This window comes from Eptatretus burgeri, chromosome 14 (assembly GCF_056783735.1).
Source record: "Eptatretus burgeri isolate ZD-2024b chromosome 14, Ebu_testis_v1, whole genome shotgun sequence".
Taxonomy (NCBI): Eukaryota; Metazoa; Chordata; class Myxini; order Myxiniformes; family Myxinidae; genus Eptatretus; species Eptatretus burgeri.
This window is the reverse complement of record NC_140974.1, coordinates 7,079,523-7,098,888: the sequence shown is the minus strand read 5'-3', so window position 1 is coordinate 7,098,888 and position 19,366 is coordinate 7,079,523. Positions and strand designations below refer to the sequence as shown.

Genomic DNA, 19,366 nt, shown 5'->3' with positions numbered 1-19,366 from the left:
TTCCTGCACAATCAACATTTCCTGCTCGGGGATTCCATCCTGGACCATGGATTCTACACATTCTACATCCATTTCTAATACCCCCGGCTCCCGCTCGCCTTGAGACGCCATCTTGCTTCTCGTGAAGGGTTAATTTCGCTCGCTCGTAATTTGGAGGGAATCGGGGGTCGCTTCTCTCACCCCTGGACCGATTCCCGTGAATTTAGCCGGAGACAGGAGAGCCCGTTTTCCTGTTCTCCGATACCAGTGCCGCGAGGAGGGCGATGAATTTGTATCGCACGACCTGACACCAGTGTTGCGGATTCGCGCCCGCCCGCCGGCCACGTAACTCGAATCGCGGCACGTCGCCCACCGGACGGACAATCCAGTCGTGACCCTCTCGGACTAACGCCGGGAACCAGTCACGGGTGGACCTTTCGGTCTCACCGCGATCGAGCCAATCAGCCCCCGCGTGGGATAGGGTTGCTCGCCAAATTCGACCTACCTAAGTACCCACACGGAGGGTAGACCGGGCGATCGCACCTCGCCGCAGGTCGACTTCGGACACGGGCCACTTAAGCGACCCGTTCCGTACTATCGGGATAACCGAGCGGTGTTATCGTCGACCTCGACGGTTCGATTAATTATCGGGCGTATTCAGCCCACTACCAACCCTTTACGTGAAGCAAGATGAGGATTCAATGAAGGAAATGACGAAGCGAAGCGGGAAACAGTTCAACACAAAGCACATTTATTCGCGCTGAACGGAAAGCACACATATTCAATTACACCAAAAGCACATGTAAAAGGAGAAGAAACACAATATTACACAAAAAGCAAATATAAAAGAGAAACACAATGCAGAGCTATCCGACTACCGAGCACACGGCAACACATACAATTTTACTTCACAGACGGTGCCGACAACACATACCCAAAACCAAGGAAAGAATACCCTCAAGGATGAGGCGGGCCTGAGGCCAAGACCAGGTCGGGCCTACCCGTATGGTGATGAGACGCGGAGCGGCGATGGTGCCTCAACTCCACGGGCCTCGCGGGCAGTGTCTGGTAGGGGGTGGGAAAGGGGCCCCCTTGGTCGTACTATCTCAGCGCGGGGGGAAACAGGAGGGGGTTGCTGATGCTCGGGGTATAGAGGATTCCTACTCTGGCTCGAGTCCCGCGACGAGCGTCTCCACCTCGGCCAGGTCGCGCTGTCGGCCTCCTTGGGGTGCAGCTCCCTGCACGACGCGAGCACCCCCTCGTCTGCCCTCGCCGCCTCTCCACAGCTCCGTCCCCTCCGCTCCGACTCCAACGCACACAACGACGACCAGCTCCTTCTTGCCAACTCCACCGCCCGCGAAGTCTTGACTCTCTGTTCTCTCTCGACTCTACTACTCACTGGACTGACGAACACGGTCGCTTATATCAGCCCCGTGGCTTCGCCCTCTCATCTTTGACCCCCTCCCTTCGACCTTTCACCTCGCTCCCCATTGGCCCGAGAAAAAGTGGGCGTGAATGCTTTTTGATCCATAAATTTGCATATATCGATCGCCCTCCAACGCCCTGGGGGCGGGGCCACCCGCCCTCGCTCACCGATTGGACGGCAAAAAGTGGGCGTGTGTCGTTTTTGATCCGTTTTTGAAGCACAAAATCCGTGATTTTGTACACGCTGTTCGGCGCGCGCCCTGCACGAGTCCAACACCGGTACCCACAAGCGGCGCAAGAACGGTGGTGATGCGACGGTTGCGAGGTGTGACGTGAAGGTCGTGGCGGTTGTGGTGAAGCGGCGCCGCGGTGGGTGGTTGATGTTGTGGTTGGTGGTGGTAACATGGCGGTTGGTCCAAATTAAAGATAGTAAAAGAAAAACGGCTATCCTGAAGAGTCGCAGCACGCATAAATGACATGTATTCCCACTAGACAACGGGTTTGGGCCTAACTACACATGTACTTACCGAGATACCTCACCTAAGGGACCTGAATGGTGGTTTGCGAATTTGGTAACCACAACAATATATATATATATATATATATATATATATATATATATATATATATATATATATATATATATATATATATATATATATATATATATATATATATATATATATATATATATATATATATATATATATATATGTATGTATATATATATATAAAAGCCTGGTGTTGGCGCAGTGGTTCGGGCAGCGGCTTGGGATCCAAGAGGTCCTGAGTTCAAGCCCCGTTGGGCCACTGAATTAATACACTAGGGGGTTGACTCAGCCTGTCATCCTTCCGAGGTCGGCGAAGTGAGTACCAGTGTACTGGGCTGGTGTATACCCCGGTTAAAATAGGTGTACCATATCCCTGTGTCGTAAGAGGCGACCAGGGTTGCGTCAGGAAGGGCATCCGGCGTAAAACATGTGCCAAATCACTATGCGGATCATACGGATGATCTGCTGTGGCGACCCCTAACGGGAGCAGCTGAAAGAAGAAGAAGAAGATATATATATATATATATATATATATATATATATATATATATATATATATATAAATAATGGTTTTGGAAGTATTATGAAGGCGATTTGTGTTATACAGTCTTCAAGTATAATAATTCAATTTAAATAAAAGTTTATAAAGGTTTCAAAGGCAAAAAAAAATTAATTCCTGGTTTTCCCTTTGGCGATTACTCACCCGATCAAACACATTACATTAGTTCTTCATGCCTGTTGTTTGTGTCCTTTATACCGTCCTAAACACAGTACGTTTTCATTTTGGAATGATTTTAAATTTTGATTGACTGCCAAGCAGGCAGACAAAGCGAAAAAATGATCTCACTCCTCTGTGCACATTAGCAGTCGGGACTAATTCAAAGCTAAAACATGGTAAAACGACAGACTCGTATTCCTTGTCATGTTCCGATTAATATTCCAAATATAAAAATCATTTTAAATAAATTGTTCCTCGAAAATAAACTGGTAAAACAGACAAACGGATGGGCAGACAGACATGAACCAACAAATTGCTTGACCCTGCTTTTCGCCTCGCGTATGTGGGGTAAAAGTGCAACTCTATGTATTTGTTTGTTTATATACTGTATATAGGTGTTTATTTAGAATTAGGAAACACCCCTTAAGTATGTGTTTATGGTCTGTTTGCGATACGATGGAGGAAGGACAGCGGACTTCATTACTGAATGCTTTTGTGTATTTCCATCTGGAGTTGTGAACACTGTTGTGTTGGTATGCTGGCGGGTCGCCGATGTTAATAATATGACTTTGGCAGTACTCATAATGTGTGGTCAAATTAATAAATTGCATCAGCCGCTGGCTCTGTGGCCCCTCATTAGTCAAGTGTGAATGGATTGCTCGGCCTGGAGAATCCTGGAGCCTGTGACAGTGGTTGTACTGCAAAACTAACAGTGCTGGTGTGTCACAATTTATGTGGCATACATTCATCAGCACAGTTCAGCGTGAGAAATGAGGTACTTTGTTCATATAATAGAGGTACTGCATGAGTGTGGTGTGGAGGTGTGAGGGCAAAATATATATATATATATATATATATATATATATATATATATATATATATATATATATATATATATATATATATATATATATATATATATATATATATATATATATCTTTGACCTTGTACAGGAAATCAGCCACCGATCTTGCATCTTTTTTATAATTCCTGCAATTGGAATTGCTGTACAAAGCGAATGACACCAAAGATTTGGATAACAATGTGAAGCATAATTCGAAATCCCGATGTCGACCGATATGCCTCCATCCACGTTATTACATCATGATACATACTTGTACCAAGTTTAGAGTTAAATCTCTTGAGTTGTTCTCAAGTATCACATTTTTTTACCTGGCATGAGCCCAGGCCATTAACCTTTGACCTCCTGATGCCGAAATCGAATCAGTTCATCTTTGCATCATAATACACAAGAACGGGCCCGTAGGGGTGGGCCCATAGGTACGTGCTAGTATGTGCAGCCCTCTCTCGCCCCGCACTCTCATCCCCCTCCTCTCTCACCCCCTCTCTATGCCCCCCCTCTCTTACCCTCCCCCCACTCTCTCCCCCGCCTCTCTCCCCCTAGTCTCGCCCTTCCTCTCACCCCTCCTCTCTCGCCCCCCACTTCTCTCGCCCCCCTCTTTCGTCCCCCACTCTCATCCTCCCTCTCCCGTCCCCCTCTCTCGCAGATATTGGTCGACAGATAAATGGCCGTAACTTGGGAACCACTTGTCCGATTAATATCAAACCTCGAAAAGGCACATCCATGGGTCCCCGGCAATATTCCTGGTAAGTTTCAATGAGATCTGACCGGCGGTCGTCAAGAAACGGCGGTCGCAGACAGACAAACAGACAGACACACACACACACACACACACAGATTGCTGGAATTATAGATAGATATTTATACCACATTTGGTCAAAATCCCATCCCTGGTTCACAAGTTAACGTGGTAAGAGAATATTTACCGAACAGGACCTCTGTCCTTTAACCTATTGACCCCATAATCTCATCAGTTTATCAATACATCATGATACATACTTGTACCGAGTTTGATTTAGATCCCTTCAGCCATTCCGAAGTTATCGCAGGAACAAAAACCTATCACGGACGGACGGACAGACGCACAACCCGAAAACCTAATGCCTGCAGCGACAGTCAGCAGAAGCATAAAAACAAATAAAGTGTATACATTGGCTTTGTTTTGGGACATCATATTGTTCAACACAATCTGACGTACAAAACTTTTCCTTTATAACAAAAAAGTATAAAAAAAACAGCCTCCACTTATATTTTTTTAAAAATCAAAAAAACGTAGGAAGTGCCTTGGACAATTGTGAGTATCTCGTTCGTTTAACTTTTTGAATGCACTCACACGTGACAACAAATCTACGGTGCATACTTCTCTGCTTTGAAAGTGCAAAAGATTATGCATTGCACTGCACAGCCTTACTTTAAACTCCCAAAAAGGATGATTTTCACACCAACTAGTCCACCAATAATCTTAGGAATGAGGAACCCAGCATAGGCAAACATTTTGGTATTTGCAAAAATCCAAAAAAAAAGCCCTCTGCAGCAGCATGCAATGTTATTGGAAGCGATGTGAAACCATATGGCAGAGCAAAGAGCCGTTCTGTGGGAAGGCAGCTGGTACTACAGGCTGAATTTCCAGGTCAGATGACTTTTGAGAACAATGGAAAACTTGTTTGTAGGGTTTATAAAACACTTGAATTACTGTGTAAATGTAGTTTATCTTTTGGTCTTCATGCATCCATGTATTACACAGAAGTTGGCTCATTCGATCAAGATAAGGTTATTTATGCTTTCATAAACCATCAAGAAGATTGATGTTTAAAACTGGAGCAAAAATTCACTGGGAGGTGCAACACGGCAATGATGGGCCAACGAGCATCATGTCCTTGTTTGAGGTCATACAGCATCATGCGATGACGACTTACACTCAGTGTAGTCCCATGGCGATTGTGGGCGCTTTGTATACGAATTTCCATTCTGCATATAGAATATAAGTACGGAACTACACTGATATGCAATTGGTTTGATTCCCTGACAAATAATTCACTTTGAGGTGAATGCCAAGCTCCAACCCTCTCCTCGCTGAGCGGGTACAGGACGAACGATCCTCGGTCATCCAGAGCAGCATTATTTCTTGTTTTAACATCAATTTGATTGAGAATTGCAAATTTTATTGTGGCGTTGACCAACTTCGTGTTACAATAATGCAGAACAACAAATCTCGGAACAATTGGCTCAGAGGTATGGAATTGAATGACAAACAAAAACAGCATGACACACACATGCGGCAGGGGACAACTCGCTCTTTTACATATATATATATATATATATATATATATATATATATATATATATATATATATATATATATATATATATATATATATATATATATATATATATATATATATATATATATATATAGATACGGTTGTGGAAATTCGCAAACCACCATTCAGGTCCCGTAGGTGAGATATCTCTGTAAGTACATGTGTAGTTAGCCCAAACCCGTTGTATAGAGGGAATTTATGTGATGCATCCGGGCTGCGACGCTTTGAGTTAGCCATTTTTTCTGTTCTATCTTTTATTTCAAACAAACAGCATCTCAACAACCACGCCATCCCTACCACAGTGCCAACCACATGACATCCACGCCACCTCCACCATCAACGCTACCACATCTTCGCCACTCGCCATTCAGTAGGCCCTGTGCGGTTACGATCTCCAGGAACAAACAAAAACCAATGGCTATGCTCGGGGGGTTTTCCCGCCTGTTTCTCCCGTCGAAGTTCTCCGCGCTCGGTGTGGAGGAGGGGTGATGCAGCGGTCAAAGGTGAGAAAAGGTGGGGGCCTCTTTTTGGGGGAATAATTCCCTGGCTCTGAGCCAAGACTGACTCCCCCGGCCCCCGCACGGCGAGGGGTGGAGGGAAAGCGAGAGGTCACACCCCCCTTCGAGAGGCTTCTCCAAGAAGCTCGAAGGGAGGCAGGGCCAAAAACGGGGCGGAGCGAAGGGCGGAGCCCCGCGCTACAAAAGGCGGACAGTACGGACCTTGTTGGGTCGTTGGTCGAGAGTGGTTGGTCGAGAGTTGGAGTGAGTGGTTGGTCGAGGGTTGGTCTTCATGGTCGTCTTCTGGTTCGCGTCGCGAGCTTGTTGTTCCTGCCTTGCTTCGTTGACCCATGCGCGAGTGCGAAAAACAGCGCCGAACAAACCCCGTCCGTTTCCCCAAAACCCCGTCCGTACAGTCGAGCGGACCACACGAGCGACACGCGGCACAAACTCGCGGACCACGCCGGAGGGGCTCAGAGTTGCGGTCGCAGAAGGAGGACTCGACGCGATCAGGGAAGTCGCACTTCCATTTTCTTTTGGGGTTTGGTGTAAATGTCTGTGGGTGGCGCCGTCCGTCAAGTAGTATTGTTTTAAGTGTTGCCGTGTGTTCGCGTATTCGGTCGTAGCTCTGCATTGTTGTTGTTGTTTTCAATTGCTTTATGTGCATTCTGATTCTGTTTAACTATACGTGTGCTTTGTGCCTGTGTCTGTGTGAATAAAGTGCTTGCATGTTGAATTGTTCCCCGTTTTGCTGCGTCCTTTCCTTTGTTTGAATCTCCATCTTGCTTCTCATAACGGGTTCGTCGTGGGCTTAAATGCCCGATAATTAATCGGAACCGTCCAGGCCGACGATAACACCGCTCGGTTATCCCGAGAGCACGGAACGGACCGCTTAAGCTGCCCGTGTCCGGAGTCGACTTGCGGCGAGGTGCGATCGCCCGGTCTACCATCTGCGTGGGTACTAAGGTAGGTCGAGTTTGGCGAACAACCCTATCCCACGCGGGTGGCCGATTGGCACGATCGTCGTGAGGCCGAAAGGCCCACCCGTGACTAGCTCCCGGCGTTTGTCCGAGAGGGTCACGACAGAATTGTCCGTCCGGTGGGCGACGTGCCGTGATTCGAGTCACGTAGCCGATCGCACGCCGGCGGGCGCGAATTCGCGACAATATATATATATATATATATATATATATATATATATATATATATATATATATATATATATATATATATATATATATATATATATATATATATATATATACACAAATGTTTGGTACTACAGAACTTTAATATGGATACAAACAAACACGACATAATAGTGACCGAAGATTTTCGCGCTGCACTCTTCAGGGTAAAAATCACAGCAAGTGTCGGAGGAAGTGAAGGCGAGTGCTTTCTATGCAGGTCTCAATAAGGTAGACGCTGATTGGTTCAACCGTAATGACCTCACGGTTAATCAGAATTCCCGTTGGTCGGCTCATCATCTTCACCTCAAGCTCCCATTAGCTGGAGCAGAGTTCCTCGATGATTGACGTTTGCAACGACATCCTGGAGAGAGGGGGGATGGGTTTCCCCTAAGGTCCAGTCACCATTTGTTGCCATACTTCCCTTGATCTTTCCATGCTGAAAGAGACACAGAGATCGTACAAATTCCTTTTGATGACATAGTATTGGATCGGTGGTAAGGATGAAGGTTGCTTCCAACATACGTAAATGAAACGAGCTCCGACCTCGGCTCAATATCCTGAACATATCTGCATTGTACTGGTCTGCACAGATAGGGTTGGCAACCAGGTGCTGTGCAATGGCAGATGATGCAGGTACAGTGGCCCACTTCAATGTGGTCCCAGGCTTTACCAAAAGCGCATTATCAGTTCTATAATGAAGCACAGCACTACAGTGGAGCGGATGTTTATTTTGGATGGGATCGGGCGCTTGAATCGCACATGGTCCGCGCGACGTCGCATCCGACGATCCGGTTATGTCGATACATTGCAGCGATTGACCAATGTGCAGAGATGGCAGCGCAGAAGAAATGTGATCGTACAATTGACTGGTTGAAGGTGAAACGATTCGGTTCCCTGATCAAAGACTCATCAAAGCATGTACTGAATAAATCGGACTATAAGCTGTCTGATATGGAAAGGTTCGCGTTGGCACACGGTTTTAACTTCGGCATTCCCAACCAGAATATCAAGAGGGAAGACATTTTTGCCAAGTTTGAACTCCTGTATGCTCAACTATCAACACATCAGGCTGTGTCAAACGAAGCAGACCAGGTGCTGAGGGCCAGACTATCGGACTTCGCGCATGTGTACTGTGGAATTCTGAATGACGTCGCAGATTTTCACATGCAACGGGATGTTCTCTTGGCAATACAAGGATTGAGGAGGAATGCTGCCATTAACATCTGTAAACCAGATAAAGGCACCGGAGTGGTAATCATGAATAAAATGGATTACATCGACAAGATGATGGACATCCTCAAAGACGAAACCCAATTTAAATATCTGGGCGGTGTAACGGAGCATGATCGCACGCCTCAGGTGGAAGGTCAGATCGTCAAACGACTGTTGCAGCTTCTCAAACGTGGAGACCGATCAAAGGAGGTGTACGACAGAATTAAACCTGTTGGAGCCCAACATCCAAGAATGTACGGCCTGCCGAAGATTCACAAGAAGAATATCACTCTAAGACCGATACTGTCCATGGTGTGATCAGCACAACATGAACTTGGCAAGTGGTTGGGATAGGAACTGCAACCAGTATTGGATTCACTTTCTCATTTTGTGGTTAAGGATTCCTTCACATTTGCAGAATGAACTAGAGGGGGAGCAGTTGGTAGAGTGCAAAACCTCCGCCGCCAATACTCCAAGGTCACTCAAGTGAACCTGATATCCTATTCATTCAATTTGACATCAACAGTGCTCAGAGTTATAGTTTGCAACTTTCCCTTTTACTTTTAACTTTTACATACTCAATTCATTCGTGATAATATAACTAGATTCCTTGAGACAGAAATTGATTTTACGTGGGTATAGCCACCTGAAGTTCCAAAATCAGCCGCAATTATAATTTTGCCATGTTTTTTTGTTGGAAATCACTTATAACATGTAGAAATGCAAAAAAAAGAAATCTAAATTTTGTTGGAATAAAAGTTGCAAAAATTTTTTTTTTTCTCTCTAACAATTTTTTTTAGGGGGGGGTTGGAAATCACTTAAAACATGGAGAAATGCAAAAAAACAAAAATTCAAATATTTTTTCAAAATGGCCGCTATGGCCATTAATTATATATATACATGACGAGCAGAGGTACCTGGCGTTGCCTGGTATATTTTTTGTGGAGGCATAAAACACTCGACGACACCCACGAAGGAGAATGGTTAGAGATCATTTAATATTCCCTTTCACACAACTATGAAGGCTTTGGAGCTATATCGCAATTTTAAAATTGCCCGTCACAGTCGCCTGTCCAACTCACAACCCCGTGAGATTTGTGGAAACCACGTGGAATCGGCACTGTCAAATGTGACCATGACTATGAGACCCAAAACCAAGAAATGGCAAAATTAACTTCGCACATCGAGAAATGTACTGTTCCCAACAGGGTGATCACAAAGTCCATTACCCCCCTCACAACCCCCCCCCCCTCCCATCATCATCTACCCTGGTACGTTTTGCATGCATGCGGCTGAAGACAACTTGCTCATATATATATATATATATATATATATATATATATATATATATATATATATATATATATATATATATATATATATATATATATATATATATATATATATATATATATATATCAGTGTGGTCCAAAAAAGTCGAAAAAAATAGAATGTTGCTCCACAAGCTTAAAATTATTCTAATATGATCCAATAACGTGCATAATTTTTTTTAGCTTGATCGGGGGTGATTTAGAGGTCGCTCCATGTGACGACTTTTAGTCTCATGACGAATAAATTAGGGTATGGTCAGGTTCGATTACGGGTACTTCTAGATGTCCGAGGTGGAAATGGAGTGCATTTTCGAACTCTATGGGGTCGATTTACTCTAAGCAATGACTGCACCGACGTTGAATTCACTACGATTTCGAAAATATGACCTAAAACAAGATTTATCATTACTGGAGTTGAGTAACTAATCCTACTCATTTCGATATTTTCTAATCTATAATTAATTTGTTGTCCGTCTAAACATTTCTTGGAGTAAATCGACCCCACTGAGTTCGAAGATGCAGTCCATTTTCACCTAGGAAGTTCAGAAGTGTACGGATTCGCATCTCACCATACCCTAATTTAATATAATAATAACTAAATAAATGTTGTTCATCTTTCGGCTGCTCCCGTTCGGGGTCACTGCAGCGGATCATCCGTTATGATACGCATACTGATTTGGCTTAGGTTTTACGCCGGATGCCCTTCCTGACGCAACCCTGGTCACCTCTGACGACACAGGGATAAGAATTGGGTTTCGCCATGATTCCGGGCTGCCCAACACCCTCTCATAGCGTGGCCCAGCGCAGAGCTCCCGTCCTCAAGCGATCCTCCAACCCAAGCCTTCAAGTAGCCGGATTACAGGTGCATGCCACTACGCCCGGTATAATAATAACTAAATAAATAACTAACATATTTTTCGTGAATCATTGAATTTAAAACACTGGATGCTGGGGCGTTGGGCCGACTCGACATAAGTTCAGGTGGGAGTGGAGACAGCAATAGAGGCAGAGATGATAGTGGTATTTGGTAAATGAGATGAAATATTCCAATAGTTTGTAATTCCATTGATTGAAAAATTAGGGTATGGTCAGATACGATTACGTGTACTTCTGTACTTTCGAGGTGAAAATGGACTGCATTTTCGAACTCAGTGGGGTCAATTTACTCTTAGGAATGTTTAGACGGACCACAAATTAATTATAGATTAGAAAATATCGAAATGAGGACGATTAGTTACTCAACTCCAGTAATGATAAATCTTGTTTTAGGTCATATTTTCGAAATGGTAGTGAATTCAACGTCGGTGCAGTCATTGCTTAGAGTAAATCGACCCCATAGAGTTTGAAAATGCACTCCATTTCCACCTCGGACATCCAGAAGTACCCGTAATCGTACCTGACCATACCCTAATTCAACCAACTCATGAAACCAAAAGTCGTCATATGGAGCGACCTCTAAATCACCTCCGATCAACTTAATTTTTTTATGCGCGTTATTGAATCATAGTGGAATAATTTAAGGCTTGTGGAGACGTCTGAATTTTTTTTGCTGTTATTGGACCACATATATATATGTGTATATATATATATATATATATATATATATATATATATATATATATATATATATATATATATATATATATATATATATATATATATATATATATATATATATATATATATATATATATATACACACACACACACATACATATGTGTGCGTGTGCGTGCGTGCGTGCGTGCGTGCGTGCGTGCGTGCGTGCGTGCGTGTGTGTGTGTGTGTGTGTGTGTGTGTGTGTGTGTGTGTGTGTTAATACTTTGGTTTTCATGACAGTAAAAGTTTTGTTTATTCATAGTTCATAGTTTACATTTATACCTCTTGTGTGTTCATTATATTAGTTTATCAGGTTCTGCGGAGGGAGTAACAGGACTTTATAAACACCCTGTAGATTATTTGCTATGAGACATTGTAAAAGTGTTATCATAGAAGTGGATTTGCATGTTATTCGTCAAATGGAAGCTCGTGAATGTGCCGTTGATGTTTCTGGGTTATGTTCGCCCCCAATTTATAAATATGGTGCTGTTCACGAAGAAGATGGACCACCAACCTTGACCGCTTCTGGAAGAGGTTTATTTGGATTCAAATGTGTGGTAATTGTTTTGTATATATTCATATGTCTGTGGACTTGAATATAACTGTTATTAATCGAAAGGCTTCGGCACTATAGAGCGATAATAAAAAAAAAATCGAAATAAAAACGAACGTTTTTTTTTCAAAATGTTCGATTGTTTATGCCTGAACACTCCCTGCCACTCACGGAAAAATCTCTGAAAGTTTGACAAAGATCCATTCAGCCATCACTGAGAAAAATGGCGAAACACACAGACAGAGAGCTCTCTTCTGCTAATAGATGAGAAGGTTGCAATGGTTTTGGAAGGCTAAATAGATTGGATATCTATGATCACAAAGAGATCACCAAGGTGAAGCTGTCTGGAACTGGAGAGTGATCATACCCTTGGTGATCACCCCCGAACTGGAGAGTCTTACTCTTGGTGATCGCCCGTGACTTACCCCTGGCCCGTGATCCAATGATAGCCATATGTTTTTTTTGATCACCATATGACCTTGACCTTCATCATTTAGGGATAAAGTGTAAATTAAGAAAATGTGTCCCCATATACAATCAATCCTTAAAACCCAACATCATGATACTAGGAGGAAATTTTTGATCAAAAAGGTGTTTTTTGTTAATTACATCACAATCTGAAAAAGGTAGGTCAAGCAAACAAATAAAAGATCATGCGCACATCAGCAAAGGTAGGTTATTATGTTGCAAGAATATCTTGGAAGGCCAAGTGGTCTTTGACATTTCACTTTGGCAAAATTGAGTGTTAAAAAAACGCATTTTTGTTTTTTCAGACTGCCATTTCACCTTGACCTTTAACCTGGAGGGGCATAATGTCAATTAAAATTAAATGTGACTTGCTCTCGGCTATCTAGAAAAAGCAATTTTGTTCCTATCCGATAAATCTTCGTCGAGTTATGGTGGGAAATGTTAAATATCTCTAATTTGGTCATGACCTTTAATTAGGTCAATGTCAAAAAAAATTGTCAACCCCACAAATGTTTCATTCCCATTATTGATGCGAAATTTCAATCTGAAAGTCCCAACCGGATGTAAGACACAGCTGGGAATTTGGCAGAAAAAGGGAGAAAAACCTAAATGGTGGTTTAGTACTACTAGGGGTGTAAGAACGTGACCTTTAACCAAGAGGGGTATGATGTAAATGAAGCTTAAATGTGGCTTGATCTTGGCTATCTAGAGAGGGCAAATTTCATTCTGGTCAGACAAACTTTAGTCAAGTTATGGTGAAAAATGTTGAAATGTCTATAATTAGGTCATGACTTTAAAAATTCGGCCAAGATCAAAAAATTAGGTCAACCCTGCATACTTTCCATTCTCATTTTGATGCAAAATTTCATTCTAAAAGTCATTAGCCGGCTCTGAGATACTCTGAGCTCTGAGATCAGCTCAGAAATTGATTGTTTCGAAATTTTGAGTGTTGAGTGCAGGAAGAACGAAATAAAAATTAAAAATAAAACAATTTTCTAAATGGTGGTTTAGTACTCCTATAGGTTTAAGAAACTCTATGGTAACATTAAAAATTAAGGCGCCAACGCCAGTTGTAGAAACAAGGCCGACAACAGCAATAAGCCTTCCTCCATGAATATAAAATGTAACCGACAACAGCAAAAAAGCCTTTCCTTAAATATCAAATGCAACGCTGGCAACATGCAAGTTCATTGTTGATTTTTTGATGATTAACATAAAAAAAACAAGAATGATTGCACTGTGGTTACAACCTGTGACAAAATCCGGAAACGGGCCGATTCGAAAATATGCATTTAAAGCACTCTTAAAAGAAGAACAGTGCGATTGGGAAACACATTCAATGTGATATTTAAAAATTAACTCCACACCTCTCATATCATCCTTCGCCACAGTTATATTAGAATGAGCTGATTCGTTACACGGTCATAGATTGGTTAACCCCAATATGGGGCAGTTCAAAAATTATCTAACACTATTTGTTATTTTAGGGAGGAGACCACGGGATGATTAAACCTTACTAATAATTTGATTTTTTGGGGGGTCCCTCATCGTGATTAACACTCGACTCAAATAAAGGCAATGGAAATCTGACGTAACAAAGCTGACAGTATATCATCAGCAGAGGCCCACATGCCTAATGTGCTCAGCCTTCCAGAAAACCAAGATGGTGGCCATAATATTTTGGTAGGCTGCTATGGTGGGGGGAGTCAAGCGAAAGATGAGGGTGTGGTCTGGAAACTGCCCGACTCATGGGTACACATTTCGAGAATCGACCCTCAACAAGAACCCTAACAACAACAACAAGAGCAGCAGCAGCAACAGCAACAACCAAAACTCTTGTACACCTGCCACATGTCACAGGTTAAAATCACAACCAAATTCTTGTGTAACAAAAACAAAACCAGCTATCCTCAAAGTAAAGTTTGTCGAGAATTATTTTAACAGTAATGCTGCTAATTAATGTCAGAAGCCAAAGGCTTGTTCACTTCTTTGATTCTCCACGAAGGTGAAGCGTCCTCCCATTTAATGCAATAAAAAAAAAATTAATGACATAAGCTGGACAACTTGCTGTTTTTGCAGTGTCCATCAGCTTCCACCTCACTTTGTTTCATCATTCGGATAATCTTCCACTTAAAGATGTACAGAATCAAAATAAATCATGTTTGTTTAATGCATCTATAAGATGTAACTGAACACTTAATTGTTGTTCTTTTCTTGAATAAATATCTTGAAACGAAGATTTTAATGTTTTCTGTTTTCCTTTTACCCTTGATTGCCCCCCCCCTTAAAAAAAGAAAAAGCGATAATTTATCACGTAACTCACCACGTCATCTTGACCTTGCATTCATACCACCGAACTTAAAATAAACACAGTAGAATGCTCATAACTCGTGGAAAGTGCAGCCACCGTGAACTCGAGGTTAGCCATCTTAATTAGCACTACTGGCACAATGTGAGGATCTGGGACTCTGAAAACCCCCACGTGGTCATTGAACACATACGCGATAGTCCAAAGATCAATGTGTGGTGTGGCGATCTCCATGACCACTTGGTGAGTCTGTTTACCTTTGTAGAGGATACAGTGACCTCAACAATTTCCATGAACATGTTGGAAGAATTCGCCTTGCCACAGATTGAAGACCTGCAACCCGATATCATTTTTCAACAGGATGGCGCTCCTCCTCATTGGGCCTTAGTCGTTCGAGCCGTGCTGAATGAAAACTTTCCAGATCGCTCGATTGGCCGAGACGGACCAACCACCTGGCCCCCACAATCATCAGACATAACTCTCCTTGATTTTTTTTCTGTGGGGGTTTGTCAAATATGTTGTCTACAACACCAAAGTGGCAAACCTGCAGGGTCTTCGTTCTCAGATCACAGCCGCGTGTGCAATGGTGGACGCAAACATGCTGAGTCGAACATGGCAAGAACTCGTGTACCGCCTTGATGTCCTGCACGCGACAAACGGAGCTCACATTGAAGTGTATTGATCGTGTGCATAAAACTTTATGAGATTATGCATCATATAACCCAAAGTTGGCTGGTGTTGGCTTATAGGTTAGGGTGGCGGGCTTGGGATCTCAGGGTCCTGAGTTCAAATCCCGCTCAGCTGTTGAATTAATACCAGGTGGGGTTAACTCGGCTTATCATCCTTGTGAGGTCGGCAAAATGAGTGTCAGCATGCTGGTATCCTATGTCGGAGTGGTGACCCGTCCAGGATTGTGCCCAACAGCCAAGGAGACAGCTTTAGCAGCACCAACGCTCTGCACAGAGTATGGTCCCGATGGATGGATAACCCAAAGTGTGTCGTATCATTTGTGGTTCTAAATATATTAACAAGAAAAGTTGTCCGGGTCTTTTTGGAACATCCTGTATAATCACATACAAAAAATATTTATTTATTCTGATTTTGTAGACTTTTAAAGGAATCATTCAAGTAAACTTTCCACAGGATGATGCAGAAACTACTTCTTTTTTCTCTCTTTTCATCCAAACATGCCAAAACTTTAAAGAAATTTTCTAGTTAAAAGCACATTCCCTTCCAATCTCACACCAGGAACGTTCAGATGCTCACAGAGTCGTCACAACGCCTGTGATTTCATCGACTCCATGACATCAATTTCAGGAACAAATTACACAATCAACATTACCAATCATTTTACCTGTACAACAGCGAATGTACGAGTTATCTATTGTATTTCGTACTCTCTGTAATAAACTTTATATTGAAGAAACTGGTCGATGCTTGGAGACTTGGAGACCGAACATTTGTATGATATCAGTCAACAATAATGATATTGGGTAACCAGTCTCCCATTCAATTTCTCCTGGCAGGAAATTCCATTCGTCACGTGTCTGTTTGTGGTTTAATACCCTCCCAGGGAACAAATTATACCCAATTCCCGGAAAGAACAGAATTTCATCTTTAAATTAGGAACATCAGGCATCAGTACCAACCGATTTTAATAAAAGGTTTTCCTTCTGTTCGGACATTAATCATTTTTAATTCTATATTCCGTTTCTCTTTTATAATTCATTCCATTTGCCTTCCCCTGTTTTCCACCAATACGTCATTTAAGGCGCTTACACGTCTACCCCTCAGCCATTGCTCATCCTCATGACATCAGTAGTGAGATCAGTGGTGATGTCACCAACCCGATCATTATGTGATATCTTCTCACATTCTGTCTCACTCTGAGGAAGGGCTTGTGAAAGAAGTAGAAGAAGAACCACTCCTTCACATCTTTAGACTTTGGCGAGAAGGCACAATTCTGTGGCTAGGGGGCTTTAGACTTTGCCGAGTGGTGATTTTCCTTGGCTAGGGGGCATAATCCTGGATGAGTTGCCATTCTGATGAAGGATACTCAAATGGCTTGTTCTTCCCAGTAAGCTGGTACTCATTTTGCCAATCTTGGAAGGATGACAGGTCGCGTCAACCCAGCTGGTGTTATTTAATGGACAACGGGGCTCAAACTCAAGACACGAAGATCTTAAGGCAGCCACCTAAACCTTTAAGCCAACACCAGGCTTTTTGTGAAAGATTTGGACCAAAAACCTACCCTGACCGGATCCCATGAAATGGGAATGATTGTTACTGTTGATCAAGTAGTAGGTGTTGGATTAGAGGGAACAATAAATCAGTTCTCACATGATCATGAGAGAAGTGATTGGGCTTTTAGTATTTATATATTGGCTGCTATCAGTATTGCATGTGGTCCATGTTTTGGAGCCTCACTGATTTGTTGATGCTGTCACTGACAACTCACCAATAAGTGATAAATTCCGGTTGATGGCTAACGGGATGTGTAGCATTGGGGTTCTCGTGCATGTGTGACTTGTGAATGTTTACAGCTGTGGAGGAACTCAGAAAGAGTTTCAAACAGCAATGGGTATATATATATATATATATATATATATATATATATATATATATATATATATATATATATATATATATATATATATATATATATATATATATATATATATGTACAGTATAAACTAGCAGAGTACCTGCCCTATGGGCTATCTTGTTCCAAGCATGCAACATGTTCTTCTGACCTATACCATTATTTAGGTGGTGTATAGGCAACTGACAGCTCTGTATAGGCAAAAGAAAAAAACCCCGCGTTACGTTCATGAAGCAAAAACATTCCTACTGCTTATAATTAAAAACCTCACTGCACTGAAAGATATTTGGGACAGGAATACTGCACTGCAAATGGTGGAGACTTGGGTGAAGACCCTTCCCCATCTAGAGGAGGTGCTACACGACACACATTAACATGGATAATTTGCATTCCCCCCCCACCTCCCAACTCCCCTCCCAAGACAACCAGCAAAGATAAAAACACACGTACACATTCATTGGGGTCATGCTGATCCTTTGCAGCAAATCTGGATGTAATTGGGCCAGAACTGGAGAAGATGTACTACAAAGAAAAAAAAACACATAACAAAAATACACAAACACTTGTCCATGAATTATCTTGTGTGTGTGTGTGTGTGTGTGTGTGTGTGTGTGTGTGTGTGTGTGTGTGTGTGTGTGTGTGTGTGTGTGTGTGTGTGTGTGTGTTTGACACCTCCCACACTCCTCAGGCCAAAGAAGCTGACAAAAGCAACCTAAGGCCAAAAAAAAAAAAATGTTGCATTGGCGTAACGGGTCACTGAAAAATAGGGTAGGTAGGTAGGGATTTTTTTTTTTTTAATAAATCCCTCCCAAAATCTCCCTCGGCTCGAGTACCCCCCTTTTTGTCGGCGACCCCCCCCCACTCAAAAAAAAAAACTAGTACAGTGAACCTTGCCTAAATCGAACTTGCATAAGTCGAATAATCGCCTAAGTCAAAGATCTTATCAAGTTCTCTTCTCTTTATATTCTTTTGTTTTTACACCTTTAAATCTAAGCTATTTCTTCAGTCCTAACAGATTCGACTTAGACAAGGTTGACTGTAGTTTTTACAAAAGCCAGTGGCGTACTGTCGTACATGGTAGACAAAGCATTGGAGGGGCAGAGCATTGTTCACGAACAACACTCTGCCCCTCCAATGCTTTGTCTACTGAGTACGATGGTACACCACTGGCAACAGCTCTAAGATGTGTAAATTATATCGTCAGATGCCAGGAAATCCCATATGAAGACCCTTTAAATATTTTTTTTTCCCTGGGGGAGGCCCCCCAAACTTCCTGCTGGGGCTCGGGCCTTTCGCCTTTGGCGGATGAAGCCCCCCTTTCCCCAAGATCCTGAATCAGCCCCTGCCAAGCCTGAGATATCTCAGGCACCATCTCCAGGGGAATACACAAGATGCTGGTTTATAGCCTTTTCGGTGCTGTTCACACATATATCAACATTTTTAATAGCAAATACAGTGAACTCTGCCGAAGTCAAACCTCTCTAAGTCAAATAATCGCCCAAGTTGAAGTAAGTTTTTTAACAAATCAGATTAAAAAGTGAAAATGTCATTCATTCCTGACTAGCCTGTATAGACCTAGCTGTGAAATTAAATCCAGAGTCTTGAGTATTTACTTGGATCGCTACTTAATAATAAAGGTCTAAAGTTGAAATCTAATGCCTTTCACTTCAGTTTCATTCTTACCTTGACAATGAATTCAGCTTCATTCTGATTTCCTGATTTGAACCAGACTGCTTCTTTGTCCAGCAATA

The 19,366-nt window shown here is 42.5% G+C and overlaps 1 long non-coding RNA gene across 1 annotated transcript in view; it reads right to left on the bottom strand.

Moving 5' to 3' along the window:
- Positions 1-19,366, bottom strand: part of LOC147012605 (uncharacterized) — a 167,729-nt gene that overhangs the window by 80,396 nt on the left and 67,967 nt on the right. The window contains exon 4 of the long non-coding RNA XR_015051010.1: positions 15,558-15,656. This is a non-coding gene — a long non-coding RNA (uncharacterized LOC147012605). The remainder of the gene's footprint in view (positions 1-15,557; positions 15,657-19,366) is intronic.